The 14,887-nt window shown below is 39.8% G+C and overlaps 1 protein-coding gene across 14 annotated transcripts in view; it reads right to left on the bottom strand.

Moving 5' to 3' along the window:
* AMBRA1 (autophagy and beclin 1 regulator 1) overlaps nucleotides 1–14,887 on the bottom strand; it is a 180,492-nt gene that overhangs the window by 44,375 nt on the left and 121,230 nt on the right. The gene's annotated exons all lie outside the window — the stretch shown is intronic.

Consider the following 14,887-nt stretch of genomic DNA (forward strand, 5'->3'; position numbering starts at 1 on the left):
AAACCAGACATGTTTCTCAAGAACAATTCTACATGTAAATATAGTATAATACAATATAATATAATATAGATAGTATAGTATAATGTAATATAATATAAATCAGCCCCCCTTCCCATTATTACGTAACATTTACTGAGTGCCAACAATGTGGCACGTACTGTATATATCTTATCTGGTAGGCTCACAATCTAAAGAGACAAATGGGTGTTCATAAAAATGCTGGGAAAGAAACATGAAAAATGGGAGGACACCATTAACACAGAAAAGCATTCAGTCCCTGGATGTCTTTGGGTAAGCAGCACCCTTTGGGAGAAAGCATCTCCTTTGTATATGACCTTCCTCCTAATAAAACATCTCAAAAGGAGGCTTCCCCCAGGGAAGAGGCAGCCGGCATTCAGCTGATCGGATAGAGAGAGACAGCAAAGAACAAATGAGGTAATATTTGTTAATCTCTTCTGGACCTCTGGCATGTAACACAATAGAAATTTATGAGCCTAGCTTTTCCGCCTCAGAATATTTTTATTAAGGCAATATTTTATAACCCCTGCCCCACTCCACCCCAGGATAACTTCCTTGAATACAGATTCACTTGTAACATCTCACAGTTTAACTTTCCTTGAGACATATACTTCTGTATGACATTTTCTTCCTTGGTAACCAATTAAATAAAAAATGGATTTTTTTAAAACAGGGTGACACTTTAATTTGCAGTTGTATTTCATTTTACATGAACATGTCATCTCTTCCTCCTCCTCCTTCCGAGGTGCATTTCATACACACCCACCCTTCTGATCAGACAGAGCCAAACCCTCTTGGGAGAATAGAACATTCTTATATGCTACACAACCTAAATGGTATTCTCTGCTGCAAATCAACTCTGATTTTGAGAAACTGAACTTGTTAGAGCTGACTAGCCTTGGAACAATGGACAGTTCTATACCCAGATTCTTCAGTATCACCATTTTCCTCCTCTGCATGTCACTGCAAGAGGGTCTTGTCTTTTTTTTTTTTTCCCCCTCCTTTTAGAGCACTGCATTTATTGTTCTGCTACTCCTGGTGTTTCCCTGTTCTTTCCTCAGATGGTCAAGAGATTATTCAGAGGGAAAATGTCCTCCATACAAGCTATGAAATATGAGAAAAGTAGTCTTCTCATTCTTCCCTAGTTGCTTCAGGCCATTGCATGAGAAGACTCTTTTTTAACATTAGTTTACTGATAGAGTCCTTGTCCCTGTTTCCATTTGTTAAGAAAGATACCAACAATTGGGTCCCAAGATGATGATACTTCTAGATTAACATATCGTCAACATGGGCAGGACTGCCCCCATGGGGGTGAAAACTCTTCATGGTGGGGGAAAAATCTTAGATAGTACAATCCCCAGTCCCTGCCAAAGTACTGCAGCAGATACACAGCATTATCTGTGATATTAAAATTTCATGGGAGGGGGGTGATTAGGGAAAAAAATGTCTAAAAAGGCTCCTTAGGAGGGTAATGATAAAATAAAGGTTGAGAAATACTGTTTTAGATAAACCAATACTATCCAAACAATATATTCTTTATAATCTTGCAGATTCAAAGACATTGTTCAAAATGGTCATGTTCTCTCTGAAGGCCTAAGAAAGACAGCATTTGAGGGTTCTGTCAATGAGCCCACTGACCTCAAATCCCTACTGAGGGGGCCTCCCTGGTGGCGCAGTAGTTAAGAATCCGCCTGCCATTGCAAGGGACACGGGTTCGAGCCCTGGCCCGGGAAGATCCCACATGCCGCGGAGCAACTAAGCCCGTACACCACAACTACTGAGCCTGTGCTCTAGAGCCCATGAGCCACAACTACTGAGCCCACGTGCCACAACTACTGAAGCCCACGCACCTAGAGCTCGTGCTCCACAACAAGAGAAGCCACCGTAGTGAGAAGCCCACACACTGCAACGAAGAGTAGCCCCGCTCGCCGCAACTAGAGAAAGCCTGTGCACAGCAACGAAGACCCAATGCAGCCAAATAAAAAAAAAAAAAGAAAATCCCTATTGAGGGCCCTGCGGCGTATCACTTAAATGAGGTAAATATATGCCTTTGCTTAAACTTTACAGAAAATTCTGTAGTAATGATATCTGACTTGGAAAATTTTGCTGACCCTCTAGGTCATGAGGAGGGTAAGCCACCTATAGGACTTTCTTTTTGTAAAATAATTAATTAATTTATTTATTTATTTATTTTTGGCTGAGTTGGGTTTTGGTTGCTGCGCGAGGGCTTTCTCTAGTTGCGGCGAGCGGGGGCTACTCTTCGTTGCGGTGAGCGGGCTTCTCATTGTGGTGGCTTCTCTTGTTGCAGAGGATGGGCTCTAGGTGCGCGGACTTCAGTAGTTGCGGCTCACGGGCTCAAGAGCACAGGCTTAGCCGTTGTGGTGCACAGGCTTAGTTGCTCTGCGGCATGTGGGATCTTCCTGGACCAGGGATCGAACCCATGTCCCCTGTATAGGCAGGTGGATTCTTAACCACTGCGCCACCAGGGAAGTTCCCCTATAGGACTTCCTTAATAGGAACTTTCTTGATTTTTCTAGGCCTCCTTGATAATGAAAATAACTTTTTAAATTTCAAGGTCCACTACTCAGGAAAGAATTATTCAGTTTTATTTGGACCCAGGCTCAATTCCATTGAGTTTATGAATTGTTCCTCTGGCTTGCTTATCTATATCTAGATGGTTCATATCAACCTCTGACCACTAGTCTCTCTCAAATGATTTTAGTTCCTTATAATTTCCTCCAACTTTTAATAAAAAAGCATATAACCAAAAATGGAAGAAGGCAAGTTGATTTTCTTAGTATATGATGAAAGAAATGCTAGTTCCTAAGACAGGATAGGAAAAAAATTGAAGAAACAAACCCCGTATTGTAGGAGCTTAAAATCTGGGGGAGAGGACGAGAGCTACTAACAGGAAAACAGTTAAGGAAAATACCAGATGCTTTAAGAGCGCTGTGGATATATCTGCAACTGGAACAGAAATGACTGAGACTCCAACCCACAGCTCCAGAAGCATCCTGTATATCCATGCCTCAGGAAACGTCTTCTGGAAAACAGCTGTGCAATAAAATAATCATGTATGGTTGTACTGTGTGGAAGAGACTGGGGAGGTATTCTCTGCCAGTGGTGCCAGAGTGTTGAGGAGGAATGGGGCCTGGCAGCAGGGAGAGTTGATTTTCAGTGCGGCGTAAACATAGATTAGGGAGCTAAAGATGCCAGCAACAGATTAGAGTACTGTCACCAGGTTCTCTTCTGCAAGAGCTGCAGGCCAACTGAGCCTGTCTCTCAGAAACATCAGGAAGAAAAAGTATCACCCTATTAAAAAAAAAAAAACCCAACCATTTAACAGGCCTCTGGCTACTAAGCTCAAGGTATAGGAAATGTGCCAGAATGAATTAATGGACTGAGCTACAAAGTATTTACATAGGAGGCACTTAGCCTTGGAAACCAAATCCTGACAGAATGCTGAGGGATTTCTGAGGGCTCAAGGTTTTCTCAGTAATAACAGAATGGAACAAGCTAGACTCAGGGTTTCTCAACCTCCACTACTGATATTTTGGGTCAGATAATTCTTTGTTTAGGGGGTGGGGTGGGTCTTGTGCATTGTAGGATGTTTATCAGTACCCCTGGCCTCTTCCCACTAGATGCCAGTAGTTACCCAGTTGTGACCACCAAAAATGTATCCAGACATTGCCAAATGTTCCCTGGGGATCAAAATCATTCCTGGTTGGGAAACTCCAAGTTAGATAAATACAGCCTACATCTTAACTCCAAGATAGGTGCTCTTAGGAAGCACTACTACTGGAATGCTCGCTGCTAAAGGCACCAAAACTGTTAGCGATACTGATTTTGGAAAGAAACCAATAAAAGGCACAGCATTATACAAATATTCCTTTAGCAAACTTCCAGTTTTCCATTTCTGCCATGGATTAGAGTTTGTCTTGAATTGGGATCTCATGTGTCTGTTTTTAACATTGTTTCTGAGAATACGGGCTTCAGAATCAGATGGACCCGATTTTGACTCTTCCTGCTAGTACCTATATTAGTATGACTCTGTGTAAATCAATCTCTCTGAACCTGTTTCCTTATCTGTAAAAAGATAATAAAAATCCTTTCAACTTATAGGGCTATTTGGAAAACTTACTGAAATAATAAATGTAAAGTGATGGCAAACAGCAAGTGTCTAATAAATGACCACCATTAAAATTATTTTAATCATTTACTCCAATCTCTGTATGTTTTTCCTCTATAGGTATAGCTCTGGAATCAACAGCTCATAGACAGAGGTTCTTTCGTAAGAGACTGGCCCAAATAATGTGCCAGGACCAAGGAAGAGAAGCACTTCATTTCAGAATTAAGAGCAAATGTGTAGGACCCAGACTCCTTAGTAATGTTCTCCTTGAAAAACAGCTTAGGCCAAGACAGACCACATTCTGGTCCACACAACACACTGTAACAAATTTAAACGAACTGAAATCATACGAAGTATGCTGTCAGAACACAAGGAAATTAAACTAGAAATCAGTAACAGAAAGATAACTGGAAAATCCCTAAATACTTGGAGATTAAGCAACACACTTTAAGTAACACATGGCTCAAAGAAGACATCACAAGAGAGATTTTAAAATATTTTTAACTAAATGAAAATACAACTAATTAAAATTTGTGGGATGTAGCAAAAGCAGCGCTTAGAGGGAATGTTACTGCTTTGAATGCACATACTAGAAAAGAAGAAAGATCTAAAATCAATAATTTAAACTTCCACTTTAGGAAACAAGAAAAAGAAGAGCAAATTAAATCCAAAGCAAGCAGAAGAAAAGAAATAATCAAAATTAGAGCAGAAATCAGTGAGACTGAAAACAGGAAATCAATAGAGAAAAAAAAAATCAGTGAAACCAAAAGCTGGTTCTTTGAAAAGACCAATAAAATCAATAAACCTTTAGCCAGGCTAACAAAGAAAAAAAGAGGGAAGATACAAATTATTAATACCAGAAATGAAAGACAAGCTATCACTACTGATCCCATGGACACTAAAAGGATAGTAAAGGACTATTATGAACAACTCAATGCCCACAAGTTTGATAAACTAGGTGAAATGGACCAATTCCTTGAAAGACACAGACTACCAAAACTGACACAAGAAGAAACAGATGATCTGAATAGGCCTATATCTATTACACTGAATCAATCATTAAAAATCTCTTAAGACAGAAAGTGCCAGGCCCAGGTGGGTTCATTGGTAAATTCTACCAAATACCTAAGGAAGAAATTACACCAAATCTCCATAATCTCTTCCAGAAAACAGAAGTGGGACTGCTTCTGAGGCCAGCACTACCCTGATACCAAAACTGCACAAAAACATTGAAGAAAGGAAAACTACAGTCTAATATCTTTTATGAACGCAGAAGTAAAAATGCTCAACAAAATGTTGGCAAATCGAATATAATAATGTATAAAAAAAAGTTACACACTATGACCAAATGGGGATTTATTCCAGTAGGCAAGGCTGGTTAAACATTTCAAAATCAGTTAATAATATGATCCATCACATCAACAGGATAAAGAAGAAAAATCATATGATCATATCAATAGATACAGAAAATGTACCTGACAAAATCTAAAACCTATTTTTGATAAAAACTATCATCAAACTGGAAGAGTGGGGAACTTCTCAAGTTGATAAACAATGTCTACAAAAAACCCATAGCTACATTTAAAGGTGAGAAACGACAGTTGACCCTTGAAAAACATACGCGTTTGAACGATGTGGGTCCACTAACATGCAGATTATTTCAATAAATACGTATACAGTACTACATGATCTGCAGTTGGTTGACTCCAAGGGTGCGGAACAGCAGATATGGAGGGCTGACTGTAAAGTCATACGTGGATTTTCAGCTGTGCGGGGGTCAGAGTCCCTTTCCCCCCACATTGTTCAAGGGTTAACTGTATATGCTTTCCCCCTAAGACTGGGAACAAGCAAGGATGTCTCCTCTCACCACTCCTCTTCAACACTGTACTGGAAGCCTACTTAATGCAATAAGACAAGAAAAGTAAGTAAGAGGTATATAGATTGGAGAAGAAGAAATAAAACTTTCTTTGTTCACAGACAACATAATTGTTTATGTAGAAAATCCCAAAGAATAAAACAACAAACAAGCAAAAAACAAAACCTCCTGGAACTATTAAGTGATTATATTAAGTTGCAAGATAGAAGTCAACTGCTTTCCTATGTGCCAGCAATGAATGAATAAATGGAATTGGAATTTGAAGTTAAAAATACAATATCATTTATATTAGCACCAAAAAAATGAAAACCTTAAGTATAAATCTAACAAAACATGTACAAGATCTATCTGATGAAACAAATCACAAAAGATCTGAAAAAATATTGGAGAGATATTCCATGTTCATGGATAGGAATATTTAGTACTGTTAAGATGTCAATTCTTCCCAACTGGATCTATAGATTCAATGCAATCTCAGTTAAAATCCTAGAACATTACTTTGTGAATATCAAAAAACTGATTCTACAGTTTATCTGGAAAGGCAAAAGATCCAGAATAGCCAACACAATACGCAAAGAAAGAACAAATTTGGAGGACACTATCTGACGTCAAGACTTACTATAAAGCTACAGTCATCAAGACAGTGTGGGCTTCCCTGGTGGCGCAGTGGTTGAGAATCTGCCTGCTAATGCAGGGGACATGGGTTCGAGCCCTGGTCTGGGAAGATCCCACATGCCGCGGAGCAACTAGGCCCGTGAGCCACAACTACTGGACCTGCGTGTCTGGAGCCTGTGCTCCGCAACAAGAGAGGCCGCGATACTGAGAGGCCCGCGCACTGCGATGAAGAGTGGCCCCCGCTTGCCACAACTAGAGAAAGCCCTCACACAGAAATGAAGACCCAACACAGCCATAAATAAATAAATAAATAAATAAATAAATAAATAAATAAAGAACTTCTGCTTTGCAGCTGTGAGGAAGAGGGAATATTTAAAAAAAAAAAAAAAGATAGTGTGGCACTGGTGAAAGAATATGTCTATTCTAGATCTACGTCTAGACCAATGGAACAGAAAAAAGAGACCAGAAATAAACCCACACAAATATAGTAAACTGATCTTTGACAAAGGAGCAAAGGCAATTCAATAGAGAATTGAATCTCTTCAACAACAGTACTGAAACTGGATATCCATATACAAAACTATAAAATAAACCCAGACACAAACCTTACACTTTTCAAAAAATTAACTCAAATTGGATAGACCTAGACGTAAAACACAAAACTCTAACTCCTAGGAGATAATATAAGAGATAATCTAGGTGACCTTGGGCTTGGCAAAGACTTTTAAGATACAACACCAAAAGTACAATCCATGAAAAGAAAAAATTGACAAATTTTACTTCATTAAAATTAAAAACTTTTGCTCTGTGAAAGACACTGTTAAAGAGAATGAAGAGACAACAGACTGGGAGAAAATCTTTGCAAAACACTTAACTGATAAAGGACTGGTATCCAAAATATACAAAGAACTCTTAAAACTCAACAATAACAAAAAACCCAATTAAAAAATGGGCAAAGGATCTAAACAGACACCTCACCAAAGAAGATATACAGATGGCACATAAGCATATGAAAAGATACTCAACATCATTCCTCATCAGGGAACTGCAAATTAAAACAACAAAAAGAAACCACTATACGCTTGTCAGAATGGCTGAAATCCAAAACACTGATAACACCAAATGCGGAACAGGATGTGAAACAACAGGAACTCCCATTCCTTGCTGGTGGGAATGCAAAATGGTACAGCCACTTTGGAAACCAGTTTGGCAGTTTCTTGCAAAACTAAACATACTCTTACCATATGACCCAGCAATCATGCTCCTTGGTATTTACACAAATGAGTTGAAAGCGTTATGTCCACACAAAACCTACACAGAGATGTTTATAGCAACTTTATTTGTAACTGCCAAAACTTAAAAGCAACCAAGATGTCCTTTAATAGGAGAATGGATAAGTAAACTGTGGTACATCCATACAATGGAATATTATTCAGTTCTAAAAAGAAACGAGCTATCAAGCCATGAAAAAACATGGAAGAAATTTAAGTGTATATTATTAAGTGAAAGAAGCAAAAAGCTATATGTTGTATGATTCTAAACTATATGTCATTCTGGAAAAGCCAGAACTGTGGACACAGTAAAGATCAGTGGTTGCCAGGAGTTTGGGGGGAAAGAGGAATGTACAGGTGGAGCACAAGGAGACTTTTTTTGTCGCAGTGAAACTATTTTGTATGGTACTATAATGGTGGATCATGTCACCATATTTTTGGCAAAACCCACAGAACTTACAACACTAACAGTGAACCCTAATGTAAACTATGGACTTTGGGTGATAATGATGTTTCAAGGTTGGTTCATGGATTATAACAAATGTATCACTCTGAGGCAGGATGTTGATGGTGGGGGAGGCTATGGGTGTGTGGGGAGGGAGGAAGGTATATGGGAACTGTCTGTACTTTCAACTTAATTTTTCTGTAAACCTAAGACTGCTCTAAAAAAAAGTCTATTAATTAAAAAAGAGAGAGAGAGAGAGAGAGAGCCCAAGACTCTAATTCATGTTCTAGGAAACAGTGGAAAGAGTGGCTGTCCATAAGCATACTGTTAGTCACAGCAGTTCACTTTCTATCACACAACCACAGAGCTCTTCTTCTGGAGCCTCAGAGCAAAAGAGTAAATGAGGACTATTCTGACGAGAGACAAAATGAGAGGGAAAAGAAACTTGAATCCAGTGATCCTGGCCAACCATCAGAAAACAACCATGGCGGGCTTCCCTGGTGGCGCAGCGGTTAAGAATCCGCCTACCAATGCAAGGGACACGGGTTCGAGCCCTGGGCCAGGAAGATCCCACATGCCGCGGAGCAACTAAACCCGTGCATCACAACTACTGAGCCTGTGTTCTAGAGCCTGTGAGCCACAACTACTGAGCCCACGTGCCACAACTACCGAAGTCCACATGCCCTAGAGCCCGTGCTCCAAAACAAAGAGAAGCCAGCGCTATGAGAAGCCCACGCACCACAACAGAGAGTAGCCCCCACTCGTTGCAACTAGAGATAGCCCGCGCACAGCAACAAAGACCCAACGCAGCCAAAAATAAATAAATAAATTTATATTAAAAAAAAACCCCTTCTCTTCTTTAAAAAAAAAAGAAAGAAAGAAAAGAAAACAACCATGGCAAAAACCAAACTACCTAGTCTCATTCTCTGAGTCCTGTGTTCAACTTGCAGGTTGGAAGCCTTGGGAATGTGTCTAGGGATAAAATTTTAATAGTCATGACAGTCACATGGTAGGCGAGCTCTACCAAGTCTGCATACATCTCTCTACCTCTGCTTCTCTCAGACTCTTCTCTCCTGTTCCTTGGAAAGGAGAATCAGGGACCCTTTTTTTCCAAAACAGCTTTTTAGGCTCTCTCCAAGATCTGTTCTAGGAGCAGGGATACGAAGAGTATGATTCAACAGTACAGTGAAAATATGGAACAATAGGAATCATTAGCAAATCTATCAGAAAAGCTAATTCGGGAGGGTAAAGAAGGGCAAGTTACAAAGAAGGAAACGATTAAATTATATCTCAGTCCTATAAAATTGCTGCATTTGAGGCGGCCTAATTCAGAACAGCCGTCTGACTGTGCTGCTGCTGGGAAGACAGAATAAGAATGGGGCTGGGGGCGAAAACACGCATCAGCCCAGAAACACAGTTACTCTTCTTCTGCTTGGTTGTGCTATGAAGCCAAGAACCAGCTTGCTAATTGGTCAGTAGACGTGAAACTAGAAACCCCAAGGCAGATCCAACTGAAGAACTAAGCAACTTTTCAAAATTCTTCTTAGAGAGCCAGCCACAAAAGACCACATATTGTATGATTCCATTTACATGAAATGTCTAGAATAGGCAAAGCAACAGTCAAAAAGTAGATCAGAAATTGCCTAGGGCTGGAGTGGGCAGGGGAAGTGGAGGGGGAAGGGGGAAGTGGAGGGGGAAGGGGGAAGTGACTGCTAATGGGCATGGGGTTTTTTACAAGGTGATAAAAATGTTCTGAAATACACAGATAGTGGCAATGATTGCACAACTCTGTGAATATACTAAAAACCACTGAACTGTACACTTAAAATAGGTGAACAATACAGTATGTGAATTACATCTCAATAACACTATTATTAAAAAAACAGTATTCAATATAACTTTTGTTCAATTTATGAAGTAAAATATGGCAACTCCATTTTTGGTATCCCTTCGCACTTCTTTAATAATTTAAGAGTATTGGTGAGCATCTTTTTGTTCCATATTTGTTTACTGGCTCATTGTATTTCTTTTATTGTGCACTGCTTACCCGCATCTTTTGTGTATTTTTATGTTTGGGTATTTTTAAGTTTTTTTTTTTTAATAGATTGTCTGAGTTCTTTGTAAATAATAAATTGGTTTCTGTCCATGAAAAATAATTCTTAGAGCAATACAACACAGGATTACTTGGACATAAAAAGCATTCTTCATAAGTATATACTGAATGGCATCCTAGGAAGAACACTTATTCCTCTTTCCAGAAAGCTTTATTTAAATGCAGTCTTTAGGAACTTCCCTGGTGGCTCAGTGGTTAAGAATCTGCCTGCCAATGCAGAGGACACGGGTTTGAGCCCTGGTCCAGGAAGATCCCACATGCCGCGGAGCAACTAAGCCTGTGCGCCACAACTAGAGCCTCTGCTCTGCAACAAGAGAAGCCACCGCAATGAGAAGCCTGCGCACCGCAACGAAGAGTAGCCCCTGCTCGCCACAACTAGAGAAAGCCCACACAGCAATGAAGACCCAACGCAGCCAAAAATAAATAAATAAATATTTAAAAAATTAAAAAATAAATAAATAAATGCAGTCTTTAAATCTGTTCCATGAAGGAGTATATAACTAAGCACGTTGTAACTCTCACTTTATCACCTTATCACCATTTTTAAAAATCTCATCCAAGATCATAGTCAATTATTCTATAGCCTGGGGACCTGGAAAGAGTTCCTGGTGGCAAATAACAAGACTTCCTCCAAGGGTAGATGTTTCTCTTAGTTCTCATTTATGGTTTTGACATTGAGGAAAATGACCAAACTATATGAAGTTTGTTTAAAAATAACAGCTTTATTATGATATAATTCACATACCATATAATTTACCTACTTAAAGCGTATAATTTAAGGAGTTTTAGTATATCTCACAACTGTGCAACCATTATCAAAATCAAATTTACAACAACCATCACTGCTACCTAATTTCAGGACATTTTCATCATTCCCTAGCTTCCAAAATACCTTACCCATTAGCAGCTACTCTCCTCCACTCTGCCCCACTCCCTCCCTTGCCCTAAGCAAGGGAAGAGATTAGTGAATCTATTTTCTGTCTGTATAATTTTGCCTCTCTTGGACATTTCATACGAATGGAATCATACAGTAAGTGGCTGTTTGTGTCTGGCTTCTTTCATTTAGCATAATTTTTTCAAAGTTCATCCATGTTTTAGCATTTATCGGTACTTCATTCCTTTTTATGGTTGCATAATGTTCCACTGTATGTTTTTATAACTGAACCACAGGTTCACATTAGATTAAGATAATAGTTTTTATTTATAGAAAACACACTGCATGGAACCTAGCAATCATAAAAGTGTTGAGGGAAACAGATTTATGTCCTTCCAAAGGAAGGAAAAAGTAGGCTTTCAAAGATAAATTCTGGGGGCTTCCCTGGTGGCGCAGTGGTTAGGAATCCGCCTGCCAATGCAGGGGACACGGGTTCGAGCCCTGGTCCAGGAAGATTCCACATGCTGCGGAGCAACTAAGCCCATGCACCACAACTACTGAGCCTGCACTCTAGAGCCCTCGTGCTACAACTACTGAGCCTGCACTCTAGAGCCCGTAAGCCACAACTACTGAGTCCACGTACCACAACTACTGAAGCCCGTGCACCTAGAGCCTGTGCTCCACAACAAGAGAAGCCACTGCAATGAGAAGCCTGCCCACTACAACAAAGAGCAGCCCCTGCTCACCACAACTAGAAGAAAGCCCACGCGCAGCAATGAAAACTCAACACAGCCAAAAATAAATTAAAACAAAACAAAACAAAACAATTCTGAATATATCACCTATAGCTGAAGCGAGTCTTTGCTTTTTCCTGAGGCTAAAATAAAAGATAAGAGGAGTATTAGGGGACATCATTTTCTGTAAAAACACAAAAATAAAACCCCACTACTCTGTTCTCTGTATCTACATGTTTGTTTGGTTTGGTTTGTTCACTTATTTTTGTTTTATTTTTTATATTCCACACGTGAGACTTACATAATGTTATAAACCAATGTTACCTCAATAAAAAATAAATTAAAACAAAACAAGACCCCCCAAAATATCATATGGGTGACTATAATTATGACATAAGAAATATTCTCAGTAAGGTATGTGGTCTATCAGACTCAGGCTGTTTAATAACTGCTCTAACTGGTCACTGAAACTGATATTGAGATCAACCATTATACAATGAAGGTCCGGAATATATACATATATATATATATATATATATATATATATATATATATATATATATATGTATATATTCCCTCCCCCCAGCTGCGCTGTGCAGCTTGCGGGAACCTGCGCCCTCAGCAGTGAAAGTGTGGAGCCTTAACCACTGGACCACCAGAGGATTCCTGGGTCCGAAATATTTTTAACATAAATTAAAGGGTAAGTATTTTGTAGATACAGATGTCATTGACTATATGTGTTCCTTTTTTGGGGGGGGCCGCACCCTGCGGCTTGTGGGGTTTTTAGCTCCCCGACCAGGGATCGAATCTGGGCCCTAGGCAGTGAGAGCGTGGAGTCCTAACCACTGGACCGCCAGAGAATTCCCAACTGTACGTGCTCTTAGCAGGAATCGGGTCCCTAAACCAACATAATTTTATTGTCCAGTTAACTCCTAAAGGCTCTATAGCTCCTGCTCATAAAAACAAGGGTAGCATTAGTCCACATACAAATCATGAACTTTAGGAGCAGACCCAAGAAAGATACTGTTGAGGTCAAAGGCATTAGATGAGGCCAACAAAATAATAAATTATAGCCTGTGAACTCAACAAGGATATTAGTAAGGCCTGGAATACAATTACTGTGCAAGGAAGGGGAAAGAAACAGCTATGAAAGATTTCTACGTATCACAGTGTCATCAAAATTTTTCTCAAAACAACAATTCAAACCAGGATTATGTGGCCATAGCAGAGTAAGCTTTATAACAGTCCAAGAGGAGGAAGAGAAATTAACCTGATGGTCATTAGCGCCAGAGCAGTGGATAGAGCCTTCCTATCTGGAGTAAGTAGTACACAGAATCTGATATTAGCTTTTTTAAAAATTGTGGTAAAAAGCACATAACATAAAATTTACCATCTAAGCCATTTTTAAGTGTACAGTTACAGTTACAGTTCAGTAGTGTTAAGTATATTCACATTGTTGTGAAACAGAACTTTTTCATCTTACACTTACAAACCTGAAACTCTATACCCGTTAAACAACTTCCCTTTTCACCCTCCCCTCATAGACCCTGGTAACCACAATTCTACTTTCTGTATCTATGACTCTGACTACTTTAGATACCTCATATAAGTAAGTGGAAGCACGTACGTAGTATTGGCATTCGTTTTTAATGTGTCTTAAAAGAGAGAATGCACAGTGCTTCCCTGGTGGTGCAGTGGTTAAGAATCCGCCTGCCAATGCAGGGGAGATGGGTTCGAGCCCTGGTCTGGGAAGATCCCACATGCCGCAGAGCAACTAAGCCGGTACGCCACAACTACTGAGCCTGAGCTCTAGAGCCCGTGCGCCACAATTACTGAAGCTCATGTGCCACAACTACTGAAGCCTGTGCGCCTAGAGCCCGTGCTCCGCAACAAGAGAAGCCACCGCAATGAGAAGCCCGCGCACCGCAACAAAGAGTAGCCCCCACTCGCTGCAACTAGAGAAAGTCCACACGCAGCAACGAAGACCCAACGCAGCCAAAAAAAAAAAAAAAACAAATGAAGTAAAATAAAATAAATAAATTTATAAATAAAAAAAAAAGAATGCACAACTAGATAGCACACACATAAAGTCATTCACAGACATGGTGTGAAATCACAGTCATATTCAAACCTACAAGTGGTCCTTAGGTCTGATGGGAGAATGTAACCTCTAGGCCTGGCATGGCCATTTCCCCTTAAAAAGCCATTCAAAAAAAAAAAAAAAAAAGTCATTCTAAGAGGTCAAACAGAGCACAGGGCTCATGCCATTAGACTAGAAAGTTTCAGAAAGTCCAAAGGTGGTGGGGCTGCCACAAGACTACTTGGCTTCCCAATTCAGAGATCGGCAATGATTGAATCACGGTGCCTTGATGGCACCAGTGTCAGCAGGAGTTCAGCAATGCATCACCAGCCTAAAGCAAAGGAGTAAGCTGCTCTTCACTGGGTCCTCCTCACTCCTTCCTCCTATCACATTAAAACCCAGGATTAGTTTTGACTGTTGGCAGGGTGACTGGTACCTGCCAGCTCTCTGAAGTCAAGCTAAGATGCTCCTGTGTGGGTAGATGAAGACGCTAAGGCCTGTTTTCATCAACCATTCTGTAGACCTCCCCTTCTTCGATATGTATGTCCTAATGAAGCAGTTATCTACACTTACACTAACGATGTAATTGGGACAAGTAATTATGAAAGCAGAACATCCATTTTCAAAGAAATGAATATCATTACCTTTCTTCCACCCACAAACATTATTTAAGACAAACACAAATAAGCTCACAAGAACACATGCTACTGAAAGATATTTAGGAACAGCATT

This window comes from Balaenoptera physalus, assembly GCF_965194825.1.
Source record: "Balaenoptera physalus genome assembly, chromosome: 10".
Taxonomy (NCBI): domain Eukaryota; kingdom Metazoa; phylum Chordata; class Mammalia; order Artiodactyla; family Balaenopteridae; genus Balaenoptera; species Balaenoptera physalus.